Raw genomic sequence first — 12625 nt, forward strand, 5'->3', positions numbered from 1 at the left:
CCGATTTATTCGGACTCTTCTAGAACCTTCTAGAACCTTCCTGGAAAAATACCGGATCATTTTCAAACCTAGAAAATGACTTCCTATATATGAATCTTATTCTCCGGACCATTCCGGAACTCCTCGTGATGTCCTGGATCCCATCCAAGACTCCGAACAAAACTTTGAACTCCATTCCATATTCCAAATCTACTTAAACGACATCAAACCTTAAGTGTGTCACCCTACGGTTCGCGAACTATGTAGACATGGTTGAGACTTCTCTCCGACCAATAACCAATAGCAGGATCTAGAGATCCATAATGGCTCCCACATATTCAACGATGACTTAGTGATCGAATGAACCATTCACATACGATACCAATTCCCTTTGTCACGCGATATTTTACTTGTCCGAGGTTTGATCATCGGTATCACTCTATACCTTGTTCAACCTCGTCTCCTGACAAGTACTCTTTACTCGTACCGTGGTATGTGGTCTCTTACGAACTTATTCATATGCTTGCAAGACATTAGACGACATTCCACCGAGAGGGCCCAGAGTATATCTATCCGTCATTGGGATGGAAAAATCCCACTGTTGATCCATATGCCTCAACTCATACTTTCCGGATACTTAATCCCACCTTTATAACCACCCATTTACGCGAGTGGCGTTTGATGTAATCAAAGTACCTTTCCGGTATAAGTGATTTACATGATCTCATGGTCATAAGGACTAGGTAACTATGTATCGAAAGCTTATAGCAAATAACTTAATGACGTGATCTTATGCTACGCTTAATTGGGTGTGTCCATTACATCATTCATATAATGATATAACCTTGTTATTAATAACATCCAATGTTCATGATTATGAAACTAATCATCCATTAATCAACAAGCTAGTTAAGAGGCACACTAGGGACTCTTTGTTGTTCACATAACACACATGTAACAATGTTTCGGTTAATACAATTATAGCATGGTATGTAAACATTATCATAAACACAAAGATATATATTATAATAACCATTTTATTATTGCCTCTTGGGCATATCTCCAACACAAATATGCAAGTATGTAAGAATCAATGCACAATTAACACAAGTGTTTGCTTCTAAGATGGAGAGAAGTAGGTGAACTCACTCAACATAAAAGTAGAAGAATGGCCCTTCGAAGAGGGAAGCATTGATTGCTATATTTGTGCTAGAGCTTTTATTTTGAAAACATAAAGAGAGCATAAAAGTAAAGTTTTGAGAGGTGTTTGTTGTTGTCAACGAATGGTAGTGGGCACTCTAACCCCCTTGCCAGACAGACCTTCAAAGAGCGGCTCCCATGAAAGATTTTTATTTTTGGGTGGCACTCCTTCCAACTTTTGCTTTCACAAACCATGGCCAACCGAATCCTCAGGTGCGTGCCAACAATCTCATACCATGAAGGAGTGCCTTTTTATTTTAGTTTTATTTAGATGACACTCCTCCCAACCTTTACTTTCTCAAGCCATGGCTAACCGAATCCTCGGGTGCCGTCAAACAATAACATACCATGGAGGAGTGTCTATTTGTAAAATTATGAAGGCTAATTAATTGGGGCTGGGAACCCCATTGCCAGCTCTTTTTGCAAAATTATTGGATAAGCGGATGAAGCCACTAGTCCATTGGTGAAAGTTGCCCAACAAGATTGAAAGATAAACACCACATACTTCCTCATGAGCTATAAAACATTGACACAAATAAGAGGTAATAACTTTTGAATTGTTTAAAGGTAGCACTCAAGCAATTTACTTTGGAATGGCAGAGAAATACCATGTAGTAGGTAGGTATGGTGGACACAAGTGGCATAGTTTTTGGCTCAAGGATTTTGGATGCACGAGAAGTAATCCCTCTCAATACAAGACTTAGGCTAGCAAGGTTATTTAAAGCAAACACAAGTATGAACCGGTACAACAAAACTCACATAAAAACATATTGCAAGCATTATAAGACTCTACACTGTCTTCCTTGTTGTTCAAACCCTTACTAGAAAATATCTAGACCTTAGAGAGACCAATCATGCAAACCAAATTTTAGCAAGCTCTATGTATTTCTTCACTAATAGGTGCAAAGTATATGATGCAAGAGCTTAAACATGATCCTTATGAGCACAACAATTGCCAAGTATCAAATTATTCAAGACATTATACCAATTACCACATGTAGCATTTCCCGTTTCCAACCATATAACAATTAACGAAGCAGATTCAACCTTTGCCATGAACATTATGAGTAAAGCCTAAGGACATATTTGTCCATATGCAACAGCGGAGCGTGTCTCTCTCCCACACAATGAATGCTAGGATCCAACTTTATTCAAACAAAACAAAAACAAAAACATACAGACGCTCCAAGTAAAGCGCATAAGATGTGATGGAATAAAAATATAGTTTCACTAGAGGAACCTGATAATGTTGGGCATACCCAAGCTTAGATGCTTGAGTCTTCTTGAAATATGCAGGGATGAACCACCGGGGCATCCCCAAGCTTAGAGTTTTCACTCTCCTTGATCATATTGTATCATCCTCCTCTCTTGATCCTTGAAAACTCCCTCCACACCAAACTCAAAACAACTCATTAGAGGGTTAGTGCATAATCAAAATTCACATGTTCAGAGGTGAAATAATCATTCTTAACACTTCTGGACATTGCACAAAGCTACTGAAAGTTAATGGAATAAAGAAATCCATCAAACATAGCAAACAGGAAAGGCAGAATCTGTCAAAACAGAACAGTCCGTAAAGACGAATTTTTTAGGTGCACCAGAATTGCTCAAATGAAAATGCTCAAATTGAATGAAAGTTGCGTACATATCTGAGGATTACTCACGTAAATTGGCAGATTTTTCTGAGTTACCTACAGAGACTACTGCTCAAATTCGTGACAGCAAGAAATCTGTTTCACGCGAGTAATCCAAATCTAGTATGAACCTTACTATCAAAGACTTTACTTGGCACAACAATGCAATAAAATAAAGATAAGGAGAGGTTGCTACAGTAGTAACAACTTCCAAGACTCAAATATAAAACAATAGTGCTGTAGTAAAATAAAAACATGAGTTATCTCCCAAGAAGTGCCTTCTTTATAGCCATTAAGATGGGCTCAACAATTTTAATGATGCACTCCCAAGAAATAGTAGTTGAAGCGAAAGAGAGCATCAAAAAGCAAATTCAAAACAAATTTAAGCCTAACCCACTTCCTATGAAAAAGAATCTTGTAAATAAACAAATTCATGAAGCATAATGCAACAAGCATAGAAAGGCAACACAAGCGCAGCTTCAAGATTTTCAGCATATAGAGAGGCGTTCTAGTAACATGAAAACTTCTACAACCATATTTTTCTCTCTCATAAAGATTTTCAGTAGCATCATGAACAAACTCAACAATATAACTATCACATAAAACATTCTTATCATGAGCTTCATGCATAAAACTATTACTCTCCACATAAGCATAATCAAATTTATTAATTGTAGTGGGAGCAAATTCAACAAAGTAACTATCATTATTATTCTCATCAAGTGTAGGAGGCATAGTATAATCATAATAAAATTTACTCTCCATAGTAGGAGGCACCAAAAGACCACTATCATTATAATCATCATAAATAGGAGGCAAAGTATCATCAAAGTAAATTTTCTCCTCCATGCCTGGGGGACTTAAAATATCATGCTCATCAAAACTAGCTTCCCCAAGCTTAGAATTTTCCATATCATTAGCAACAATGGTGTTCAAAGCGTTCATACTAATAACATTGCTACTAGCATGCAAATAAGGTTCCATAGGTTTTTTAATTTTTGCATCAAACAATCCATGTCTTAACTCAGGAAATAGATTAAAAAGCTCACGGTTATTTTCCATTATGCCTAACTAGCGAACAAGAAACAAAAAGATGCATGGAATTAAGTAAAGTAAAACAAGTAACTATTTTTTTTTTGTATTTTTGATATAATAAAGCAAACAAAGCAGTAAATAAAAATAAAGCAAGACAAAAACAAAGTAAAGAGATTGGAAGTGGAGACTCCCCTTGCAGCGTGTCTTGATCTCCCCGGCAACGGCGCCAGAAAAAGTGCTGCTTGTGACGGTAAAGCACATGTCCGTTGGGAACTCCAAGAGGAAGATATGTGCGTACAGCGGCAAGTTTTCCCTCAGAAAGAAACCATGGTTATCGAACCAGTAGGAGCCAAGAAGCACGTTGAAGGTTGATGGCGGCGGAGTGTAGTGCGGCGCAACACCAGGGATTCCGGCGCCAACGTGGAACCTGCACAACACAACCAAGATACTTTGCCCCAACTTAACAGTGAGGTTGTCAATCTCACCGGCTTGCTGTAACAAAGGATTAGATGTATAGTTTGGATGATGATGTTTGCAGAAAACAGTAAAAACGAGTATTGCAGTAGATTATATTTGATGTAAAAAAATGGACCGGGGTCCACAGTTCACTAGTGGTGTCTCTCCCATAAGATAAATAGCATGTTGGGTGAACAAATTACAGTTGGGCAATTGACAAATAAAGATAGCATGACAATGCACATACATGTTATGATGAGTAGTGTGAAATTCAATTGAGCATTACGACAAAGTACATAGACCGCTATCCAGCATGCATCTATGCCTAAAAAGTCCACCTTCAGGTTATCATCCGAACCCTTTCAGTATTAAGTTACAAACAACAGACAATTGCATTAAGTATGGTGCGTAATGTAATCAACAAATACATCCTTAGACATAGCATTGATGTTTTATCCCTAGTGGCAACAGCATATCCACAACCTTAGAACTTTACGTCACTCGTCCCGGATTTAATGGAGGCATGAACCCACTATCGAGCATAAATACTCCCTCTCGGAGTTACAAGTAACGACTTGGCCAGAGCCTCTACTAATAACGGAGAGCATGCAAGATCATAAACAACACATATATGATAGGTTGATAATCAACATAACATAGCATTCAATATTCATCGGATCCCAACAAACGCAACATGTAGCATTACAAATAGATGATCTTGATCATATTAGGCAGCTCACAAGATCGAACAATGATAGCACATGAGGAGAAGACAACCATCTAGCTACTGCTATGGACCCATAGTCCAGGGGTGAACTACTCACACATCACTCCGGAGGCGACCATGGCGGTGAAGAGTCCTCCGGGAGATGATTCCCTTCTCCGGCAGGGTGCCGGAGGCGATCTCCTGTATCCCCCGAGATGGGATTGGCGGCGGCGGCATCTCTGGAAGGTTTTCCGTATCGTGGCTCTCGGTACTGGAGTTATTCTCGACGAAGGCTTATGTAGGCGGAAGGGTAGGTCAGGGGCGCCACGAGAGGCCCACACAACAGGGCGGCGCGGCCCCGGGCCCGGCCGTGCGGCCTCGGCGTGTCGCCGCCTCGTCGCCCCACTTCGTTTCCCTTTCGGACTTCTGGAAGCTTCGTCGAAAAATAAGATCCTGGGCGTTGATTTCGTCCAATTCCGAGAATATTTCCTTACTAGAATTTCTGAAACAAAAAACAGCAGAAAATAACAACTGGCTCTTCGGTATCTTGTTAATAGGTTAGTGCCGGAAAATGCATAAATATGACATAAAGTATGTATAAAACATGTGTGTATCATCATAAAACAAGCATGGAACATAAGAAATTATCGATACGTTGGAGACGTATCAGTGTGGGAAGGCTGCTGCATCTTGTGAGGTGTGGGTCGTCTGTGATATAAACCGCCCGTCATGCTCTCCAAATGAGCTGCAACTTCTTTGATTGCGTTGTGGCGCCACTACTAGGTCGGTCAATGAGATCGGCTAAGAATCGCACTTGGGAAGAATGGCATTGAGATTCGTGCAAGACACATGTCATCTTACCAGGTAGCTGTACACCGGTCCAGAAATAGATCAGGTCTTAATAAAAAAATCCCGCGAGCATGGTAGTAGCGAGAAAATGGACAGGAATTTGGTGCACATGGGTGCGAGTGCTCTCTTCACTTTTAGTTTTCTGAAATTTTAAAATCTCACACTTTTATGTTTTCAAAAATTATGGCGTTAAATATGCAGATAGATATGTTCATCAGAAGTGTATGCAAAAAAGTACACCCCACCCGTATATATCTATCTACATATTTAACATCATAATTTTTTAAAACTTAGAAATGTAAGATTTAAAAAAATTTTAAAATCTAAAATGAGAAGAGCACTGGTGTCCGTGTCAAAGACACTTTCCACGAGAAAATATGGTACAGTAACGAAAAGTATGCCGGTGCGATCAAATCTGTCATCGCCAATGGCTTCCCGACAGGTGGGATGTATCTCGGCTGTCCAGTTCAACGACTTCATCCTGGCCGTCCACTTTGTGATACTAGTACTACTAGACAATAAATACATTGCCTCCGCACAATTGCACAACCAGACCAAAGAATTCCACGCCGCGTTCTCCTCCGCGACACGCAACCTCCCCTCCAGATCTAGTCTAGACGAACACGCCTCCTCCACCACACAATCGCAACTATAGCTCCAGATCGGAAGCAGAGTTCGCGCCATAATCCCTTTGTAGTTTACGAATCGAACTCGATCCGATCTCGGTATTATGAGCTTCTCGACCGTGATTTATGCGCAACCCCCGTGCGTTGTCTCTTCCGCAGGTTCCGGCGACGCGGTGGGCTTCCGGCGATCTCGAATCGAGACGCGAGGCGGCTGCTTCCGTGAACGGAATCGCCAGATCCGTCCGTCCGGCGAGCCAGATCCGATGCTGGTGAGTATTTTTGGCCGTGAATACCGTCTGTTTAGCATGGTTAAGGTCTAGATGTGTCGCGTGCGTGTGGGGATCTGCTTACCTAATTGTCTTTTCGGGTTTGACTTGTAGATCCGATATCTCGCGGCGGATCTGGGTTGTTTCTGCCGGTCTGGAGTTGGCGTGGCGACGAGGATGGAGTTTTTACCGGCGTGTTCGTGGGATCCTGCCTCGTTCGACGACGACGTCTCTTTGTAATAATTATTCGGATGCGATTTCGATGATTATCAGATCTAAGAGATCGGGGGTGGCTGCAAGGTAAGAACATGTAACAAGGGATGTGACACCTAGAGGCCTTTGCCATGTTGGGTGCGCTCGCATGGCAGGCCACCACCGTAATAAAGACGATTCTTGTGTCTCGGGGGGAGATCGCACGGGGGTTATTTTATTTTAGCCCCGGGTTCTCCCCCTGTGTGTCTGGTGTCCTCTTGCTTCTGCCCGTCAAAATCGATCAATCTTCCTGGCACAAATTTACCGCCGCGAATCGATCATGGAGCAATCATCAAAGACCAAAGGTACAATCGCTAATTTACAGCTGAAATATACACTAACTATATATCCACTTTCCGTGATCCTTTATGTAGTTTGATGTCATGTTGAATTCACCGTTTCTGAAAGTCAACTTATAATTTGAAATCGCAGCACTCTACTTGGAACTAATCATTGTGGACATCCAGTTTACTCCGAGCACATCACAAAATTTTCAACAATACATATATTGTCAATCATTGTGGAACCAACTTGCCGTTTATGGCTTTCAGTCTCGTACAGAGTATTTGGTTCATCACTTCATCTGTCAATACATTTCTTGTTTTGTTTCGTCGGTAGTACATCTCACTTTTATTCTCCCGTAATACTCCTGGAGTATATGATAAAGCCTTTTGTTTTGTAAGTTTTTGTACAATGTTTGACCCTTTATCTATTGGGGTCCCTTGATGTCATGATTTCATTGTTTCTGGAAGTCAGTTGATTTATACATTGAAATCACAGCACTCTACCTGAGCAAATATTGTAATGATTTTTTTTTTAAATTGACACATACGAAATCTATATGGAGATCCAATTTAGTCCCAGCACATCACAAATTTTTGAACAATGTATAGTCCAATGATACCAGCTTGGCATTGAAGACTTTCAGTCTCCTTCAGTCAATACACTTGTGATTTGTTTCATTGGTGATACATCTGTCTTTGGTTGTTTTATTTACTCGTGGATGTGTAAATTTCTGTATAATGTTTGACCCTGTATCTAGCGGGTTCTTGTATATTCTGTAGTACTCTAGCTTAACACAATATAATTTTTGTAACCTGCTAATCCCGCAGCTGTATCTTACACATCTGTCTGCCTCTTTGGCCTGTTTTGGAGCTGTTCTTCGAGTTTTCCTTCAACTTGAGAAGTCTCCTTCCAAGAATCTTTGGGCTGCGATTATTTGTCGACTACAGGGTTGTATGGCCCTTTGCAGAATTGGCTCTATGCTTACTGAAACTTTTTCAGATGTACTACTAACTCAATTCATATTCGCTATTCCGTACCATGCAATTTATATTATGTGCTATTTCATACTCAGCAAGCATTTTCTGTTTGGTTATTTTGAAAGTTAATTTAGGTGGAGAAATATTTGCCAGAATTTCTTTTAAGTTTTTTTTTGCTGAATACAAATATTTTTATGTATTTGAAGCTCTCTTCAGTTCACATAGAACCTGAAGGATTGGTGTTGCGTACCAGAGTATCTCAAGGTGTAGAACTACTTATGTGAGGGTAAAGGCTTGTCATCAGCAAAATATAAAAATGCTTCATCAGGTTTTTAAATATCTTATAACTAAGTGGTGTATAATTTGTGGAATCCATTTTCAGATTTGTTATTTTGAGTTTTTAATGTCTTCTATCTATTTATTCCTTTATTTTATGTACATATATAATGATCATCTGCTCCTGGTGTTGTGCTGCTATTGTGGATCTTTTCTCTGTTCGGAGAGATCTCCGTGGATTGTTTGCATAATATGCAGAGTCCCGGATAGAAGGTGGTTCGATCCCACCAAGATTCGTCTAAATCCCGGTGGTATCCAAAACAAACATAATAGACATTTGTAACCGGATGCCTCTACAACTAAAATAACATATCTGACAAAACTAAGGCACTTTTCTTTTGGGTGGAGGTGGTATATTTGTTACGTAACCGTAATGTGCCATATTTAAGATAGTTGTACTAATTCATCCCCTGTTAAATAAAAATCATTTATTTTTCTGTTATCTTGCAAATGCCTTATTTTCCATTCCATTCTACATAAATTTTGGAGGTTTCTACTGCTTTGAATCCTTTAGGGCAAGCCTTAAGACGGTAAGGCAGTGTGAAATACACTGCTGGCTCATGTGATTTATAGTTAGTCCAATATTTAGTACCCCGTCTGATCCAAATTAATTAACTCAATTTTGTCTAGATACACACCTGTTGACTAGATAATTTAAATCTAGATAAAATTGAGTCAATTAATATGAATCAGAGGAGTACTATAAAGTTTTTTTTAGCTAATTGCGAATATATCTATCAATCAGAGGGAAAGAAGTACTCATGAAAAATGTGTGTTCCGAAGAAGGCATGGGCTTTTCGTTGATACGCATTCTACTTCATATGATCGGGGTATTCAGACATTGAAAAATGCCGCATATGGCAAGTCAGTGATGGGATGAAGAAATGCCCACGTATATCAAATCTATCAACATTTGGGAGGACAAGTGTGGGTCTCTCTTTATTAGAGTGGATGAGTTAATAAACCCAACTACCAATCAATGTGATAAAGAGCTCAACGATGGAACATTTTGGAGAGTTGATGCGTGTAAGATAAGGCTATTCCATATTTCCATTGCCTAGCTTTGACATTGAGATTTGCAGCGTGGAATCTAATAAAGAACAATATATTCTCGCTAAGATCAACAAAGACAAAGGAGACAAACATAACAATTTTTTGAAGTTCGAGTGGGGATAATTATCTTTAATTTTAAAGAAATGGCTGAAAAAATACCAGTTGACAATGCCCATTATGTGTGACAGGAAGAAAACATGTTACTACTTTTCTGTCTGAGAGCGAGACTGACACTGGAAAAATGTTGGCTTGGACCTCAAAATTGTTGAGACATGTTTTATGGACTTGTGGGCCAGATAGTCCTTAAATATCTATACAAAGCAGTCAAAAGCTAGTACTCTTGGGCAGCTTGTTACAGCTTGAACATATGCAACAACTTGCTGGTTCTTCAGGCGGGAGAAGGCGAAGATAGTTAGCGGCGACCGTTCAAATGAAGATATGACATCTATGGTGGCGATAAACTCTTTGGCAGCAATCTTCTGAGCTGCTATTGCCAAAGGCCAAACACAAGAAAATTGGATGGTCTAAACCCCACAGGATTGTGTGAATGTCAATGTCGACGCTTCATTTGATGATGATAGTCTAAGAGGGACGAGGACAAGTGTTGTTATCTACTAAACTCAAGGTCTTTTATGGCTGAATACAACAAGACAATTGATCACGCTTTTGGTGTGTTGACGGCTGAGACTAGCTTTGAAACATGGCCTGGAGTTAGCCAATCTATTGGATATAACTGTGTCATCATGAACTCAAATACAGTAGTATGAAAGTGATTGAGATATGAAAAATGGGGCGATCAGTCATGGAATAGCTACCATCTAGCATGTTTTAAAATTCAGTTTGAACATGTACCAAGGAAAGCCAATAGTGTGGCTCATAAGTTATCAAAAATAGCTAGATATTCTGCTCTTCCCAGGCGGTGAGCTTTCCCCGATGACTCAAAGCTTGTCCCTTTTCAATTGACCAGCCCATTATTCATTGAAGTCTCTGAGCTCAGAGTAATTCTCCCACGTGTCCCATTGTTTCCCCTTGTGTATGTTTCCTACACATGCATGACGTTTTGTAAATGGCGCTCCATCCAAACCAGTTACCTTTATGTTACTCGTACTTGTGAGTAGATGACATGTGGGCAGAAAAGGAAGACTTCTTCGCAGCTGGAGAAACTTACAGAGTCATCAGAATATAAACTAATATATTGAATCGCATACAATGAAACTAACAATAGAATAAAGAAAATGAATTTTGCAAACAACCAATGGTCTGCATGCATCCAAACAATGTGCCTAACGTGGGTAGTACCCCATGGGCCATGGCCATGTTGCATGGGGCTGAGAAAACGGCTTTGGTAACCAAACACGCCTCAAATGGATCCTTTTAAACACATTTGGTAACCCATAATCCTTTTAAAGATCAAAATATTCTTATGTGGCAGTTTTTTTTTGGGTACGCCAACTATTGGCTGACCAAATCAAAAGCGCAATATATAGCACATGATCTGGATTTTGCTCTCTTTGTGGGAGCATAAAAGATTCTGATACATCTTCTTTAGGTGTGGGTCTTAGCTCGTTTCGTGTGGAGTTATGTGTGCTCGTGGCTTAGCGACCACTGGACGTTCATACCTTCACTTGTTTCCTTGTTTTGATGGATGGTTTTCTGGAGCAGTCATAAGACACTATCTGCAATCATCTAATTGGTTGTGTTTCTTAAATGTTGACATTTCTTCGACAATGGAAGCCGTTTTTCGCATATTGCTCTATAATATCGTTTCTTTGTGCTCCGGATTCAGTTCCAGTTCCATGCCGCACCATCCTTAGCCTCAGTCGGGGGAGAGCGGCGTTTGCTCCGTGCATGCGACCTTGAGTGCACGAAATCATTCAGTTTCATTGTATGAAAAATTGTTTGAGATTCTTGAAACTTGATGAAACTGAATAATGCCTACCAACATGGATCTGGAAGTATAAAAATGGATTTGTCCGATGGTAGAAACATACACGGGAGGTCCCTGCACGTGATAAAATTGTCTTTAGTCGCCTAGTTTGTTACATTTTTGTTCTGTCTTTGTACCGAACCTGTTCGGTCTCTGTTGGCATGTTGTTTAACTTGCATCTGCATTGTTGTATAGCCTACTCGACCATATGTTGGCTTTATTTATAAAGTTGTCTTATATAGTATACGGTCCTTCGGAAAATGCCTTTGGCACATGAGCACCAGTGCTCCTAGGATTTGAAAACATATTCTTGGGACTCCAAACATATTTGAAATTAAATATGCGCATACATATACACATTCCAAAGGTACTGTAGAAATTTCAGGGGAGGGAGGAAGGGGATATGTTATATTTTAAGCTATACAAAAAGAACAAATTTCAGACAAAAATTTGAGTTTTCTATCCCTATGTATATAGCCACAATCTTGTTTTTTTAGCTCAAAATACAGCACAAATTCGAAAATTCGCACGAGTATTAAGGACATGTGTACGTGTTCATTTAATACATTTTATGATCTTGAAACACAAAAATACAATTTTTAATTGTTTCAAAAATCAGGAGATGATCGGGTGCACCAAATATGTTCTCACTCACTGTCCTTCGTCTAAAAAAAACTGAGGCTAAATGAAGTTCTCCAAAAACGAGTTCCCTTCTTTACCGCTCAAAACAAATCGTCACCTAGTAAAACCAGTCAATATGAGCCGCCGGCCCGCCTATGCTTCTCCGGTGCACTTTCCAACAAGAGACACCGTTGATTCACTGCCCCGTTCGTTGCCTGCTCGCACCTTCCTAGCCTCGGTAAACACAGAGTCCCTGGTGATCAGTCAAGAACGCCTGCAGCATCAAAACCCCATACTACAAGTATAAAAATCCATCAGCATCTTTAACCATTCCACTAGCTTAATCAGCTAAGGCTCAAAAGCACATATATGCACTCGATCAGGACTCCATAAACACCCGTAGTCCGTGCCTCGGCGATCGCA

At 40.0% G+C, this 12625-nt stretch overlaps 1 long non-coding RNA gene across 1 annotated transcript; it reads left to right on the top strand.

The window, feature by feature from the left end:
* Nucleotides 1–6405: 6405 nt before the first annotated feature.
* LOC124661363 lies at nucleotides 6406–8359 on the top strand. Its single transcript, XR_006990154.1, has 2 exons — nucleotides 6406–6754; nucleotides 6866–8359. It is a non-coding gene; the product is annotated as an uncharacterized LOC124661363 (long non-coding RNA).
* The last annotated feature ends 4266 nt before the right edge of the window (nucleotides 8360–12625 follow it).

The sequence above is a fragment of the Lolium rigidum genome, chromosome 6, assembly GCF_022539505.1.
Source record: "Lolium rigidum isolate FL_2022 chromosome 6, APGP_CSIRO_Lrig_0.1, whole genome shotgun sequence".
Classification (NCBI taxonomy): Eukaryota; Viridiplantae; Streptophyta; class Magnoliopsida; order Poales; family Poaceae; genus Lolium; species Lolium rigidum.